This window comes from Grus americana, chromosome 1 (assembly GCF_028858705.1).
Source record: "Grus americana isolate bGruAme1 chromosome 1, bGruAme1.mat, whole genome shotgun sequence".
NCBI classification, from domain to species: Eukaryota; Metazoa; Chordata; class Aves; order Gruiformes; family Gruidae; genus Grus; species Grus americana.
Window position 1 is genome coordinate 56,252,809 of NC_072852.1, and position 15,163 is coordinate 56,267,971.

Below are 15,163 nucleotides of genomic sequence, written 5' to 3' on the forward strand. Positions count from 1 at the left end.
GAGAAAAAAAATATTCCATTTTAAACACAAATAACAGATTTAATTGGAGGGGGGCTTATTTACCAACATGTTTGAGGTTACGTTAAATTTTGAGAAATTGATATTAAAAAAAAAGTCCTCCAGCTGAATAAACAAAAATCCCCAAACCTTACAACTTTCCAGGTCACGTTAAGCCAAGAGCTACTTAATAACCCTTTTTTTGCCTTTTAGGGTTTATTTTAGAAATGACCACAGAAGTCTATATCATCAGCTTTTGCTCCCAGGGCAACATCCAAGCATTGCCTTGTGTTGGGAGTACATCAAAGCCTCCTGGCCTTTCTCTCACCTACGCAGCCTCCCTGCCCCTCCCCAGGGCACGTAAAAACTAAAAATATGATAGGGAACCGAAAGCCTCACTTTTTAACCCTATTGCCTTGCTTAGGCCTCACAGACAACTCTGTTACCTTAAGCCTGACCTTTAATACCTTTTTTACTCCAGTTATAGTTTAAAAGTGGTTTCAGATCCTCAGGTGGGGAAAAAAACCCCAAAAGCATGCTGATTAGTGTTACCTCAGCCTGGCCCGCGGCTCTCAGACCTCTGCCACAGAGCTTCAGTCGCACCATGCAGCCCCACTTGCCCGGTGGCTCTCAGCACCTGCCTTCCCACTGCATCCCAGGTGCAACCCGCAGCATCCCCCTCTTTTGGCCCTTTCCCTTCCATCCCCCTCTGCCATCCCCCCTCCCAGAACCTCTCTCATGGCCTCGATTTTCACCCCAGCACCTCATCCCGCTCCAGCCCCGGTGGGTCCTGCGCAGACATGGCGAGTGGTTCTGTCCCAAAAGGGCTGCAGGAACCTGTGCTGTGCTGGAGGATGAAGCCTGGGCTGGCGCTTGCTGTCTGTCCTGCCCAGACCACTTTTAAGAGGTATTTCTATCGTGGGCACAAACTTTATTTGGGGGAAAAAACCCCCACATAAACCCCCAAAAAACACAACAAGAAAAAAGAGTATGTTTTATAAAAAAAAAGCCATTTTCTTGGCCAGCCATTTCCTGAGTTCCCTTTGTTGCTACTGCAGATATGTGTTTGAATAAGAGCCTTTTCCCCTCCCCTCTCCTATTCCTCCCTGTTCTACCCTGCAGTGAAGTCACAATCCGGCGTTTGTGGGCTCTGTGTGATGTCAGAGACTGAGCCTTGTGACTTCACCGGCGGGCTCAGGCAGAAGGTGCAGACGGGGCTGAGAGAAGAGAAAAAAAAAAAAAAAGCCCCCTCCTCTTCCCTTCCCCCCCCCCCCCTCCACCCTCTCGGTTTATAAAACCAGTAGCTGAGATAAATCGGAAGGGGGTGGGGAGAAGCAGCAGGGAAAGCTGAGAAAGATGCCAGAAAGGTACAGTAAATGGGCTTTATCTCTCTCTTCCTCTCCCTGAAAGTTGAGAGTGGAAAATTGCCCTGCAGAGGCCAGCTCTCGCCGACCACGCGTGCGGCGGCGGCCGTGTGTCTGCGGCGCCCTGTGCGTGTCACCCGCCCAAGTGACGCCGCCGAGCCCACCCGGGGTGCCCGCGGGTGGGGGCGTGTGGGGAGGTGGGTGGGTGAATGGGTGGGTGGCGAGGACCCGGGGGGGGCGGTTGGGCAGTGCGGCGGCGGGGGGCAGCTGGAGCTCGGCATGGCCAGGCGCGGGGAACCGCTCGCCTTGTCCCTTTGCAAAGGCCCCAGCTGTTGGCTGCTCGCTGCAGTCTGGCTCCTGCTCCGAGACCGACATAAATGGGTTATGGGGTTTATGCATGTGCCGGGTGGGGATGTGTGTGTGCTTTATCACCCCTTCCTTCCCCCTGCATCTCTCGTTGACGATGGGTTTAATTTTATTTTATTATTTTGTTTTGGTTTTGGATGCATTTTTATTTTTTTCTTGCGCTGCAGGTTCAGAGGAACACAGGGGTGGCTGGGGTGGGGGCCTGCCATTTCACCGTGATGGGTGTGTACATCAGGAAGGAGAAGGGCAGGGCCTCAGGGTCACATTCTCAAGGGCTATGAGATATGATTTCTTCTTTAATATCTCCATCTTTTTTAGGTTTTGGTTGTTGTTGTTTTTTTTAACTGGCAACCGCACAATAGCAATGTGGGTACACCATCAAAGAGCAACCTCAAAAAAAAAAAAGGGGAAGAAAAAAAAAAAGGGGGAGGAGGAAAAGGGGGGGTTAGCTTGCCCCTCCCTTCTTCTTCAGCAATTTTTTTTTTCCTGTGTCCAATTTACCATTCACTTGAGATTTTGGACAAAGACGGGGGCAGTGGGTGGGCTGCTTTGAGTTTTGTGATATAATATGACTGGAGCGAGAGAGTAAAGCGCAGACAATTAAGGATCGGCGCGAGGGCTTTGCTCATTCAGTCTGTTGAGGAAGCCGTCATTTTGTGTTAGTGTGTGTGTCTGGAGGAGGAAGGATAGTGGAGAGTGACAGTGGAAGGATGCCTAACGTTGTGGTGTATTTGTACTTGCTAAATGCCTGCTCCGGGAAAGGGGGGCTGCAAAAGAAGGGGATGAGGGGCAGGGGGTCCTTCTGAACTTGCCCCTGTGGTGAAGCCACTTTGGACCAGACTCTCACCGCTGGGAACGTGATGTTTTGTTGCCTCCTCGAAAGGGGAGGGCTGAGGAAGGAAAAGTGCATGCAGGTGTCAGGCAGACTCCTTGCTGCCACTGCTGCCTACGCACCTCACCCTGATGGCTGGTAGCTTTGCTGCCGCTCTGGTTCACGAAGCTCCCGGGCAAAGCTCCGTCTGCATCCCGACCGTCTGCAGCGCCAGGCTCCTCTCTACTCCCGGGTCACTTGGGTCCCGCCACTGCACTTCACTTCTAACGACCCAGAGCACATCCTGCTTTTGTAGTTATTTATTTCTTTATTTCAACTACTGGACCCTGGCTGTCCTCTGCCAATGCGTTTCAAGGCTGATGAATAGCACCCCCTGCAGTTATAGAGCTGATCTTTTGTAGCACAGATGTATAATTAATCGTGCGGCACTTTTGCAGTCTGAACAGGCAAGTGGATTCTTGGAAGATACCCATGTACTGCTGCCTGTTTCTTAGACCCCCAACTCCACAGCCCTCAGGGATGGGACCTGCTGGCCATGGCTGGAGAGCCTCTGTCCTACCGCACCATCTGTAGTGATCTGAAACAGGATTTGAAGCCAGGTCTTTGGTGTAAAAGCCAAAAACACCGCAAAAAACCCCAAACCCAAAGCACTGCTGCACAGCAGGAGTTCTCTGCCCCTGCTCCAACATGAAAGGGCTTTCAGGGTTATTTGTATCTCTGCTCCATCGTGGTGGTGATGTTTAGGGATTTTTTTTCCCCCCCTTCTTTCTTCTCTCAGAGGGGAAGTAAGGATTTGTTAGTTGTAAAGCACTTTGAAGATAAAAATCATTGTCTGTGCTGAGTGCTGTCTGTTGGCTTGTCTGAGTCAGGACCTGGGCTTGGCTGGGAAGTGAAGCCTGGAATTGCCCTGCAGCCCCTCCGAGAATTAAGTCAAAGGACCCCGCGGATGGGTCCTCCTTTGGGCCTCTGGCCCCAGGGAGGGTAGAAGTGGGGGTGACCAGGTGGGACTGGACGCTGCGTGTGAGCCTGGGAGGTGGGGGGGTGATGGGCAAAATGCACCCTGCAAACCTGAGGGTAGAGGATGTTGGAGATGTGATTTAGCTAAGATTAGACACGGAAGGGATTTTAAGCCTCATCATCTTGTCTGGGTACAGCAGGATTGTCCCCTACGGGGTTTTCCTTAGTTCTTTATCTACACCTGCTTTTAAATGACTCCTGAAAGAGCAGACAACAGTGGAGAAAACCCTTTCCTTTGATTTCTCTTCAGCTGGGGACATCCGTCGCCCAGGACTGTAACCATAGGTGTTCGGGGAGGGGGGAGGCATGCATCACTTCAGCCCTATGCTAGGATATGAAAGGATTAAATCTCTTTCCTAAGCAAAGTGGAAGGTCCCCAGGTGTCTTCTCTCAGGCTCAGAGATTGCAGTGGGAGAAGGAGGCAGGATCCAGCTGGGTAAGAGACCTCATCAAGAGGATAAAAGCATTTAGGGTAAAGGACAGTCTGTCTCACTGAGAGGGGAAGTAATCAGTAAGGATGTGCAAGGGTCTCTCAAAAAGCCCTAGGCAGGTGATGCTTATATCAGAGGAGAATTTCCAGGCAGTGGTGAAGGGGAACAAGCTGAAAGCGTTAATTGGTTCCCCCCCCCCCCTTCTGTTAAGATATTCCCTTTCTTGTAACCACCACTGCTTTTTTCTTCCTTTTTTTTTTTAAACTTCTCTTCAATCTCAATGAATAGAACTGTAAAGGAAACCCCCTACTTATCACCTAAGGCTAGCTGCTGACTTACTGTTTCTCGAGATGAGATAATGCTAGTTGATTATAAATAGGGTGACTACCCTTTTTCATCAATATTAGGAGTAAGCCAACCCCTTGATCTTCAGCCCATGGAATGAATCACACTAAGAGTTTGAAGCATTGCTGGTTTCAGAGAAGAGTAGTCATCCGTTCTCTCACCCCACACTCCCTGCTGTGGAAAGGCTTGGCCCTGATGGGGGGATCCCCAAGCTGTCAGCAGGTACCCCAGGGAACGTGAAATTTCACCGCTGGCAAAATGCTTTCTCTCCACCAACATAAGAAGCATCTCTTCATTAGACCTGGGTTCAACCAGGGTTGTTAGGGGACTGTCTTGAGGACTGCCGCCCCCCTCCCCCCAAATGCTGCTGCTCCTTTTGAAAGTGTTTGTGTTGGGATAGCTTGTTTTCTTATTTGTGAGTTTGGGTTATTTCTAAAACTTGCTAGAACTCATTGAGTTGGTAGGTTGACATGAATTGTGCTTGCTGAGGCTTCTGTTCTTGCTTCTGAGCTTGCTGGTGATGTCCTAAGAAGTGCCTACCTTATTTTCAGAGCCTTGATGGAACCGACAGTGTTTTGTTTAGGTCTAATTACTATGAGCTATTTAGCTTTACTATTACTATTTAACTTTACAGAAAAGTTAAATGGGGGGCCTTCAGTCCTAATCACCTGTCAGGACGAATGTGAGTGCCAGCAGGATTCCCAGCTGCAAAAGATAGTCTCTTCAAGAGGGATGATGAAAGCATGGATATATAAGCAGAGGGTTTGTTAGGTTGAACCTGAACTTCAGTAGGTAACTGGAAGAGTTCTTTGAATCCTGAAATAGAAACAAGTTACTTAAGATTTTACTGTGTGCCTTGGACTGTAAAGATAGGTCTGTCCAGTCTTTACAAAATTAAATGCTGATTTTCTTAACCCAGGATGGTTACCACTATTACCTGATAGCTTTTGAGGCACTGTCATCACTTGGGTTAGGTGACTTGAATGAAAATATGCTTCTTTTCCCCACCCCCAAATGTGTCGGTAGTGCTCATAAATAGCTGAATATGTTGTGTTTAAAGTCATAAGTTCTGTATGTTCTCGTGTGCCCTCTCCTGACTTGGATTTGAGCGTGACTTTAAAGTAATGCAGGGCACTAAAATAAGACATTAATGTCTTTTGAAATGTAGAATTAGAGAGTTTGAGCATTGAATGCTCTTTTATGAGTCTCGAGATACAAAGTAATTAAAGTGGTTGTGTTTAAAGTAGGGGGTTTTTTTTCCTCATGTTTTGTTAGCAATAGGAGATATATAAGTAAACTGTGGTGGAATTTTAAAAATATTTTTAATAAACCAATCTCTCTGATGAATTGGGACCAGAGAACATCACTATACGTGACAGAAAAAGCGGAAGTAGGTTTCTGTGACAAGAAGTTAATGAGATTTCATGCAATGTGTATCTTCAGTGGACCTTTAGATTACTACTACCCAATATAAATACAGCCTTCTTACCAGATGAATGTAGAAGATCTCTTGGTCCAGTCTGTTGCCCTCTGCTTTTGCCTCTTGCTGCTGCAAACCCTTCTCATGTGCTGTTTCATGTGCCTGAATTCTGGAGCGTGGTAGCAGCAAGGTGACTGGAAGAACTAATGCTGTTCCTTCAGGGGCCTTTTTTTCCCCTCCTGTTGGAACAGCTGAGATTCAAAACATCTATTGCATGCATCAGGGAGGAAACCAACAGGGAGCAAAGTAAGAATCAAAATCTTAGTTGCCTCTAAAATTTGGGACTATATGTCATGGGGATTTAAGCTTGTTAAGCCTGGAAATTCCCACTTCCCTGTAGAGAGGGAAAAAAAACCAAAAAACAAAAACCATGAGCAAATGAAACCTCTGTAAAAGGCCAGCAGAAGTAAAAGGGGAAAAAAAATCCCTTTCTGTAAAACATGTTCAGGCAAGGCAGAGTTGGTTTTATGTAAGACCATTTGAAAAGATGAGTTCTTCTAATATTTGAATTTCTCCTTTTATTTAGATATGTTTAGCAATTCAGATAATGAAGATTTATTGATGTCCTTTTCTGCCTTGTTGGAGACAGTCTTGCTAGAGAATCATATTTGTGTAGCTTTCTATTTTAATTTCCACCTTTATTACTTTGGACATCTGCATGGAAATGTGATCCGCTTTTCCTCAAAAGTCCAGCTTCTGTTGTTTCTCACTTTTTTTTACTGAACTCAGATTCTTTTGTCTGTAGCATCACAATCACTTTCACAGCAACTAATTCTGATTCTACCAGAAGCAGCTTTTTGGCAGGAGGTAAAAGGAATAAGCAGAAGAAGCTGAGCAGGTCTTAAGGTACAAAGATCTTATTTTCATGAATCAGCTCCTTGTAACGGGAAGAAGAGAGGACAGAAGTGTTGCAGTATTATGAGATGGAGCAGAATTGTCTCCCATATAGGTGATTTAATTTTTCTCCTGTTATGATTCACATTCCCTACCTTCAGCTGCTTTATCATTTTCCTTCCTTTGAGATGCTCCAAAGTCTTTCAACCCAGTTGTTGCTCTGTTGCAGAAACTGGGCTGTAGGACTTAACACTATGCCTTATAGAGATGCTTCTTGTGTCCGCAGGAGAGCTGCTTCCAAGCAATGCACCCAAGACATGACTATGCTCAGAATCTGGGCTTGTCCAAAATACTTTCCAACAAGCGCACAGATCCTTTGGCTGTCTTAAGGGGAAAAGTTCAATATTGGTGAATTAATGAGAGGAGAGCCCTCCCTGCCTTTGCTGCAGTTCCTTAGGAGACATCTGATACTGCTTCTCCCTTGCATAGGGTCAGATGTAACACTTTTTATCTGAAGTAAGCGCAAAAGAAATAGGAGGAAGGTATGGGAAATCCTGGGCTAGATAGGAAGAGAGGTAGGAAATGTTAATGAATGCAGCCATGCTGATGTCTTTCTTGGAGGAAGAGAAACAGGCTAGCTGCCCTTGCTTTACACTTGCTTAAAGATGTAGCTGTCCCACCGTGAATATAAGTTTCAGTCCCTGGTTGCATGACCTGTAGGTGCCCGATCTTGCTGTCATCTTTTGTATTGTCTATCTTCAAGCTAGTCTCTAATGCCCATTCCCATAGCATCTAAGTGCCTCTAGATGAAAGCTGTGAAAGTGCAGCGGTGAGCCCGTGCATGACATGAAATTGTGTAACAGGGGAAAGGATTAGGATAAGGGTAATACTTTGAGGGGACAGGTGCCATGCCTGTGAGAAATCTGCGTGCCCGAGTCTGCGGAGACTTCAGCCTCCTGGTGCTGCTAGTTCAGTGCTTTTCATCAGCATTGAAACCTTTTGTAAAGAAGAAATCTCTCAGAGGACCACACCAGCTGCATTCAGAAATCATCTTTCCTCTAACAAACACTGGGGTACTTGGAGTCTTTCTGGCATATGTTACCTGCAAATTTCTTCTCAATCCCCCAAGCTGCATCGCTTGCTGTCCTCACCGCTTCCAGGCAGAGGGAACTCAGAGGGTGTGTGGAGATGAGAGGTGGTTGAGGTCAGGAATGGTGTCATCCTTCCGTTTCACCACCTCCCAAGCTCCTAATGTATGCTTCTGGAGAGCCACACGAACTGAGTAATTACTGAATTACGGCTAGATCAGAAGTGGCGACCTCAAAGATAGGAGACTCTCCATCTCCATTTGTCAGTCCTCTCAGGGTCAGAAGGACCTTTTTTCCCTGGGATCTGTGGGAGAGGGGAAAGGGATGTACAAGGTAAGCCTTACATTAAGGCGTAACAGGGAAAAAATGTTTGCTTTTGCCATTGCAGAGTTCATGTGCAGTAAAAGAGTCAGCATTGCTTGCATGTGTGCTGTGACAGCAGCACTGGTGGCAGCAATGGCGCTAACTCCGAGGGCTGCTCAGGGGGCTTTATTTTGCCCAGAATGTCCCATCCATCACAGAAGGAAGGTTCCAAGTCTTGAGGTGATTTTCCTGCCTGTCTCTGCCTTGTTTGTGCCTCTATCCTTGGAAGCACTTTGATTAGGAGGTGGAGGGCAGAGTGGCTGGGAGGAAACGGGTAGGATTTGGAAGGTTTCTGTTGTGGTAGTACCATAGTGGCTCTGTATAATTACGGCTGAGCTGATTTTCTTGCACTAAAAGCAGAGACTTCAATCTTTCTTATGACTGTGGCGTAGCACATCTGCTCCATTTATAGCACTTACTCTCCAATGATGGAATGTATTTGCTGGAAATTTACATGCAAACCTGTTTAGTTTGTTGCATTGATTTGAAAATTGATCCTTTAAGGGTTTAGTTTGGTAAGTAACCATTTTTAGCCTTAAATCCCTGTTTTTTTTCTTCTTTTCAGAATTGAAGGGCAATTTGCTTATGAGTCGCTTTAAGAGCGTATAGATACTACTGCTGACTTTACCCTGAACCAGAACTGCTTGCGTGGATGTTGGATTCCTGCCCTGATCATGTATTTGCAGGATCAGAGCCCTAGTAGCATGATGGAGTTACTTTCTTCATTAGTCCTAACAATGTGATATTTATAACATTTTTTTTTTGTAACTGATGGTGGACAAGTAGTTGTCACTGAACGGCCAAGTCAGAAGGTTGAATTTCTTTCTTCTGTGAAATGTTCAGTGGCAAAGAAAAACTCGGTGATGTGAACAAGGTGTACTAATGACAGTGGTTTTTCATCCAGAGTCTGCAAGACAGCCAAAAATTAGTTTCCGAGAGAATTAAATTCCCCATTAAGCTCAGTGGGGTTGTACGTTAAAGCCTGATACATCACTTCAAAAGCTGCAAAGGGTAGGGCATCTCTGCTCGTGTGATATTTAACTAATATAGTTTTGGTAACTTTGTTTTGATTCTGTGCTTTTAATGACCCTGTATATTGCAGTGATGCCTACTGTAGTGCACCAGCTGACGATAGTGTGGCATTTGCCTGTATTTATAGCTTAGGTTCTTTTAAACTTCATTTCATCCTTTAAAATCAGCCATATAGTTTTGAGCTTTTAAATATTTTAAACAGCAACTCCTCTTGTACTTCCCTTGTAACACTGATAAGTAGTCATTAGCGGAGATGGGAAATGCTGCTGTGCAGCAGACTAGAGATCCAGGTATTTAAGTATGCAAATTCACTTATTTTTGGTCCTTTGAGAAACGTTTGACGTGTGAATATTAGCTGTCCTTGTAGTTTTATAGTGCCTTTTTGAGCATTTTGCAAAACTCTTTCTATTTATACTGCAACTTCGTTTTGGACATTAGGTAAAAAATACCTTGATATACCAAGCTTATATAGATAAGCTATGTTCTCATGTATTTGTATATACAAAAGGGTTTTACCTTAAGGTAAGTTAAACTTTCACTTAAAGTAGAGCGCTCTAAGCACTCCTACCTTATAAATCTACATAAAGGATTGACCTCAATTGATGTTGCATTTCAAAATCAGAAAACAGATAATGGAAAATCAAATTATAAAAACCTTATCGAGTTCCCCCACCCCATTACAGCGTTTATCACAGTCCCGGATCCCCAGAGGGAATGCTGCACTAACCAAGCTCTTAGCATGCCGCAGCAGTCAACAAGATTAAGGCTGTTTGCGACTAGAGCAACCTCACGGTTTGTCACGGTGAATGTGCTTGTCAGAGCCTCTTCTTCAGGCAAAGGAAGCAATGACCTCCACCTCCCATAAGTGAAGCGCTGTGCCTTAAACGCTACTTGCAAATGGGCAACAAGTGCCGAGGAGAGCAGGGGCGTACTGCACAGCGAGAGTGCGCAGCAAGGCAGCGCCTGCGTGCTCCGGCTGCGATTCCCAGGTAGCTGATGTGGAGCACACCGCCGTAATCTCATCTGAGGGAGATAAGGCATAGATCACAGCAGAAGGCTTGCTTCCAAAAGGAGCCATTGCCTATCGAGTCCAAAGAGGAGCAGAGCGGAACTCCTGCCGCACAATTGCCCGGTCAGCAGCTGGGGAGTCCGTAACACCTGCAAATTGTTAGCTTGAAAGACAAATGGTAGGAGCACATGTAATTGTTGTCTGCTCCTGTTGTTTTCCCCAGACTATTGCCATCATTGCAGTCTTATCTAGATAGAATTTCAGCCCGTCTGTGAATTACTTTTGACAGATAATGCACAGTACAAGATGTGGTGGTTTGTATTTATTTTTCATAAAGAGCAAGTCACCTGTGGGGGAGCCATCAGTGAAGTTGTCAACTGGCTGTGCTTACAACACAGTCCTCCTAAGCCGTTCATTGCTTTTTGGGATGAGCTGTAAGCAGCAGCCATCTCTCGGAATAAGGCTTGCTGAGAATCTGAGGAACAAAGCTTGGGAAACAGGGCAGTTATTGAAAGTGTCATATCTGTTCAGTGAAGTTCCTGGCAAAGCAAGTTTTAAATGATGCTCGAGCGTTCTCTGCCCAGCGCCGAGAGCTTCTCAGGCTGCCAGCCTCCTGCGTTTTCATGTGAATCGCTCTGAGCGGCAGATGGAGGAAACTGTAGTGTCACACAGAACTTCCTTTGCTGGCATGCAGGCTTCAGTGAGGGAGATGATGATTTGACATCCTTGCTCTCAAGCTGCCCCCCCCCTTACCCCCTCACTATCAAAAATTAAAACCCCAAAACCTAGCTTAACCGTTTCTCTGGCGTAGAGTACAACTAGACGCACTCAACTCCCAACCGTAAGGCCGATAGGGGACTCGGCAGGGCTGGGAGTCCTGTTTCTAATCGCCCGAGCGGCGCTGTGATCCCGTTGGGCACGGCCGGGCGTGCAGCGGCGGGGGAGGAGAGCCCACGCGCCGCCGGTGCCCCGCGCCTGGTACCACGCACCGAGCCGCCCGCAGCCTCCATGTTGTTTCCCGAGTTCCCCGCGGCTCCGCTAAGGCACCTCCGGTTCGGGGCCCGCCCAAGCCCCGGCGTGCGGTCTGGCCGCCGGCTCAGGATGTGCGCCGGGGTTTTGGGCCGGTGGAAGGGGCTTCCCGGTCTCACCGGGAGCCCTCCCGGCCCGGCCGCAGCTGCCTGGGAGGAGGCCGGGCGGGGAGAATTGGCCAAACGGAATAAATCCGGTCCTTAAAATAACTTGGGGGGGGGTGGTGGTGGTGGTTGTTGTTGGTGGTGTATTGATTTATGAGAAGATTGAAATGGAAACTGCCACGGTCCTTCCCTCGGAAAGGCCGAAGGGGGCCCGGCAACTGCTCAGAGGGCCCAGCGCCCTGTCCCGCTCTGCCTCCGAGCCGCTTGGGCCGGACTCGGCCCGACCCGCCGGCAGTATTCAGTGGCAGCCGCGCCGCCTTCGCCCTGAGGGGCCGCCGGGCGGGGGATCTCGGTGCCCGCCGCGAGAGGGGGTGGGGGTGGTGGGGGTTGGTGACACGCCTCACCCACGTGCGGCGCCGCCCGCTCCCGGCCCACGGGACGGGGCAACCCTGCCGCCGCCGCCCTCCTCCGTCCCCGCGGCAGGGAGGCGGCACCAACCTCCCCCCTCCCAGGGCGGTGGCGCGCGGCGCCTTTAAGCGGGCGCGGGGGGGGGGGGGGGCGGCTCCGTCGCGCCCTCCCCCCCCCCCCCCGCCCGCTGCCGCGCGCGCACACACACATACATGTACACGGGCGCGCGCGCACGCGCCGCTCCCCCTCCCCGCTCCCTCGCCCGGCCGGGACCCGCCGCCTCGCGCCGTTCCCGCTGGCGCGCGCTGCTCCCCAGCGCCCGCCGCCATTGGCTGGCGGGGGTCAGCTGACCCCGTGTTATTTCCTGTGTGTGTGTGTGCGCGTCTCTGTGTGTGTGAGGGGAGAATGGAGCGAGACGCCCCCGGGCCCCCGCGCTCCCCCCAGACCGGCCCCCGGCCCGCAGCGGTGCCCCGCCGCCCGCGTTGCTGAGCCGCCCCCGCCCCGCCCGCACCTCCCGCGGCGGCGGGGGGCGCCGGGGATAGGCGGCGGGGGGTGGTGGTGGTGGTGGGGAAAGAGTCGCAGGTAAGGAGCACCCGTGCTCGGGCTGGGCTGAGGGGTGTCGGGGTGTGAGGCCTGGGGGAGGGAGGACGGGTTCCCGGCGGAGCCCGCCAGCACCGACACCACCACCCCCACCCCCACCCCCCCCCCCCCCCGCTGGGGAGGCCGAGGCCCCCTCGGTAGTGCAGGAGGTTGCGTGGAACGGGATGTGGTGGTCTCATCCGTGAGTTGGAGGGCGAGTGTTGGGTAGGAGGAGCATTTGTGAGAGGGCTCTTGGGAAGTTCTCTTTAAACGTCCCCCCACCCACCCCCGTTTTTTTCTTTAAAGAAAAGTGTGTTTGCTGTGTTTGAAGAGGCCCTCGTGCTCCCTGGTGAGGTACCTACTTGCTTTCGTGTCCCAAAAGAATGGTCTTTTGCAAGAATTGTGAAGTTTTTATGGGGATGTGGGGACTGTTGCTTCCGTTGAAGGGCTAAATGATTAAAAATGTCGGAGAAGATGGGTGCACCCCGTGCACAAATTGCAGTGGATGAACAGGCTGTGTTGCCAACGCTTGAGGCTTTGTAGTGCTTTTTTCTTTCTGGAGGGTTAACCTAGTGTTGCTTGTTTGTGGAGATAATCGGAATATAGTGTGTTTGGGCTGCTGTGAGGATCAGGTTGTTAATGCTGCTTGCTTTGCTGGAAGTTGTGCTTAGGACTGCAGTTGGAAATTAATTTTCCTTACCTTCAAGGAGGGAATAAGAGAAAGTTATGTAACCCAAATGTTTTAACCTATGTATCAGAGCTGTCTAATGATACCTAGACTCTGTTATTAAGTTGAAAATAGGAGCAGACTTGTATGTGAATCAACAAGTGATTGTCTCTGTGGGTAGATTTGGTACCATCAGAATCCTTTATTTCTTGTGTACGCTGTCTTATCCATAACGTTCACCCCTTCTTTAAAAGGGCAGGCAGTTTGATTAAATTCCAGTATTGTTTCCTGTACCATTCCATTTTTTTAAAATCCTCCTTTGAAAATAAAAGAAAAAATAAGAGAGATACCTGTGAGGGGAGTGAGCATCAGTTTCAGGGCTTTCTGTGTTTAGGCTAGTGTTTTGAAAGCTATTCAAGTCTGTGTCACTTGTTGCTATCGGTTATTCATGCATGGGTAGTTCTTTGGAGTGTTTGATTTTTAGCATGTTTCCCGATCTATAGGTGTGCATGTAGCAGTTGGCTCATCTTTACTCAGTCTTTGTAGAACAATAAAGTAACTGGATGGTGGAGATGCAGCAACCTCTGGGTTAGGTTTGTAGCATATTGGCTGAACTCAGTTCAGGAAGAGCTGGGGTTTTTCATCTATTTTGTAGACTGCTTTTTTGTTAGATAACTTTGGTTTCTGAGGTTGATAAGTGGATATTGCATAGTATAACTAAGTCCATTTGGTGAAGTGTATGTGGTAAATACTACTTAGTATTGTTACTTGTGAATTTTCATTTGGCTGAAATATTATTGTGGGTTTTTTTTCTTCAATCTTCATCTTTAAATAGGATTCCATATTAGTTCACCTTAACTGAGTTGTTTGAAGTTGTTTGAAGCTGTATTGTTTCATCTGTTGTCTGCATTAGGTTCAGCTGGCATATAAAAAGGCAGCTGCATTAGCATACTGCATAAAGAATTACTATTAAAAAAAGTAGATATTTATTAGTTTAGTCATCTGTGTCTTAAACTTTGTTAATGTTATGAGTAGAGAATAGTATTTCCTGATTTCTGTAAATTGCTGGTACATGAAATGCACGTTCTTTTGTTTTCTGGTTAAACTGGCAAGCAAACTACTATGCCTTCAGAGTGGGAGTATGACAACCCCTTTGTATAAAAAAATATGACTTGCTACTGTACATTTTTATTGCTTCTAGTTTTTGGAATTACCTCAGACAAGCTGATAGCTTTTGGGCTTTGTATTACCAGACTTAAATGTCTAGGGGAGGCTTTTGGACCTCTTTGCAAGTTTGGTATTCTTCAAAATACTTAGCTTTAAATCTTTCTAGTGGAATAGTATGTGTTTTGACACAATTTGGGCTTTGATCTCTAAATCAGATTTCAGAGGCCTTGGGATTGATGAAACCTGCATTTTTGCTGAAATGTGTACTTCAATATACCTTTGCAGCCTGGGGCAGGTTAAATGTGGTTCCCTAAATGAAAGTAGTGGGAGCAGCTTGGTTATGAGTGTCTTTAATAGGAGGTCAGGAATTTTTTTTTCTCCTTTTCTTAGTTACTAATGCTTCATAAAGAAGGCTTGAGGTAAATTGTTATTAATGGAGTAAGTCTGTTTCTGTAATGCATAAATAACATCTGAAGGTTATTCAAATTAAGCAGAAAACTTGTTTGTGTATGAGTTGTAAAGGAGACCTCTTTTTTATTGTCAGAAGTTTCCTTAAACGTCAACTGAAGAACTGGGGAGATGTTAACCTCTTTACTACTACTATTTTAAAGAATACTTGGATTACATTTAAAGACTTAAAACAGTATAAGTAAAAACTTTTTTGTTATGTTTTTGTCTATGATTGATAAGTGTATAAAGTCTGTAGGAAAAAGAGTGAAATGTGTAGGTTTGGGGGGGGTTTTCCCCCTCCTTCCCTCTTCCTGTTGTGGAAATGCATGCAAAGAAGTCCTTTTGGGCTCTTGGTACAATGTTAAAAAGAAAATCATTGCATACCTACTTTCTCCCTTCCTTTTTAGGTCATGTTTAACTAAACCACCCGTGAAGCACGGCAAAATGGCAATAATGCTGCTCTTAGAAGGGTCCCTTCATAGGAATTGTACTGCACAATTCCTGTTGCTATTCTACCAGCTTGGCAGGTTGCTATCTGGAATGAGGGCATAATATGTAATAAACTTGAATAATTTCATGCTGCTTGCTTGACTTCCCTATA

The 15,163-nt window shown here is 47.3% G+C and overlaps 1 protein-coding gene across 4 annotated transcripts in view; it reads left to right on the forward strand.

Moving 5' to 3' along the window:
- The window catches only part of TCF20 (transcription factor 20), a 131,688-nt gene that overhangs the window by 55,741 nt on the left and 60,784 nt on the right, over positions 1 to 15,163 (forward strand). The window contains exon 1 of one of the 4 annotated variants that reach the window (XM_054813081.1): positions 1,344 to 1,364. The exons of 2 other annotated variants lie outside the window; for them this stretch is intronic. The gene's annotated coding sequence lies outside the window, so the exon portion shown is untranslated. Of the gene's footprint in view, positions 1 to 1,343; positions 1,365 to 12,075; positions 12,282 to 15,163 lie in introns of those variants that run through there. One more of the 4 variants, XM_054813079.1, reaches the window with a different exon arrangement.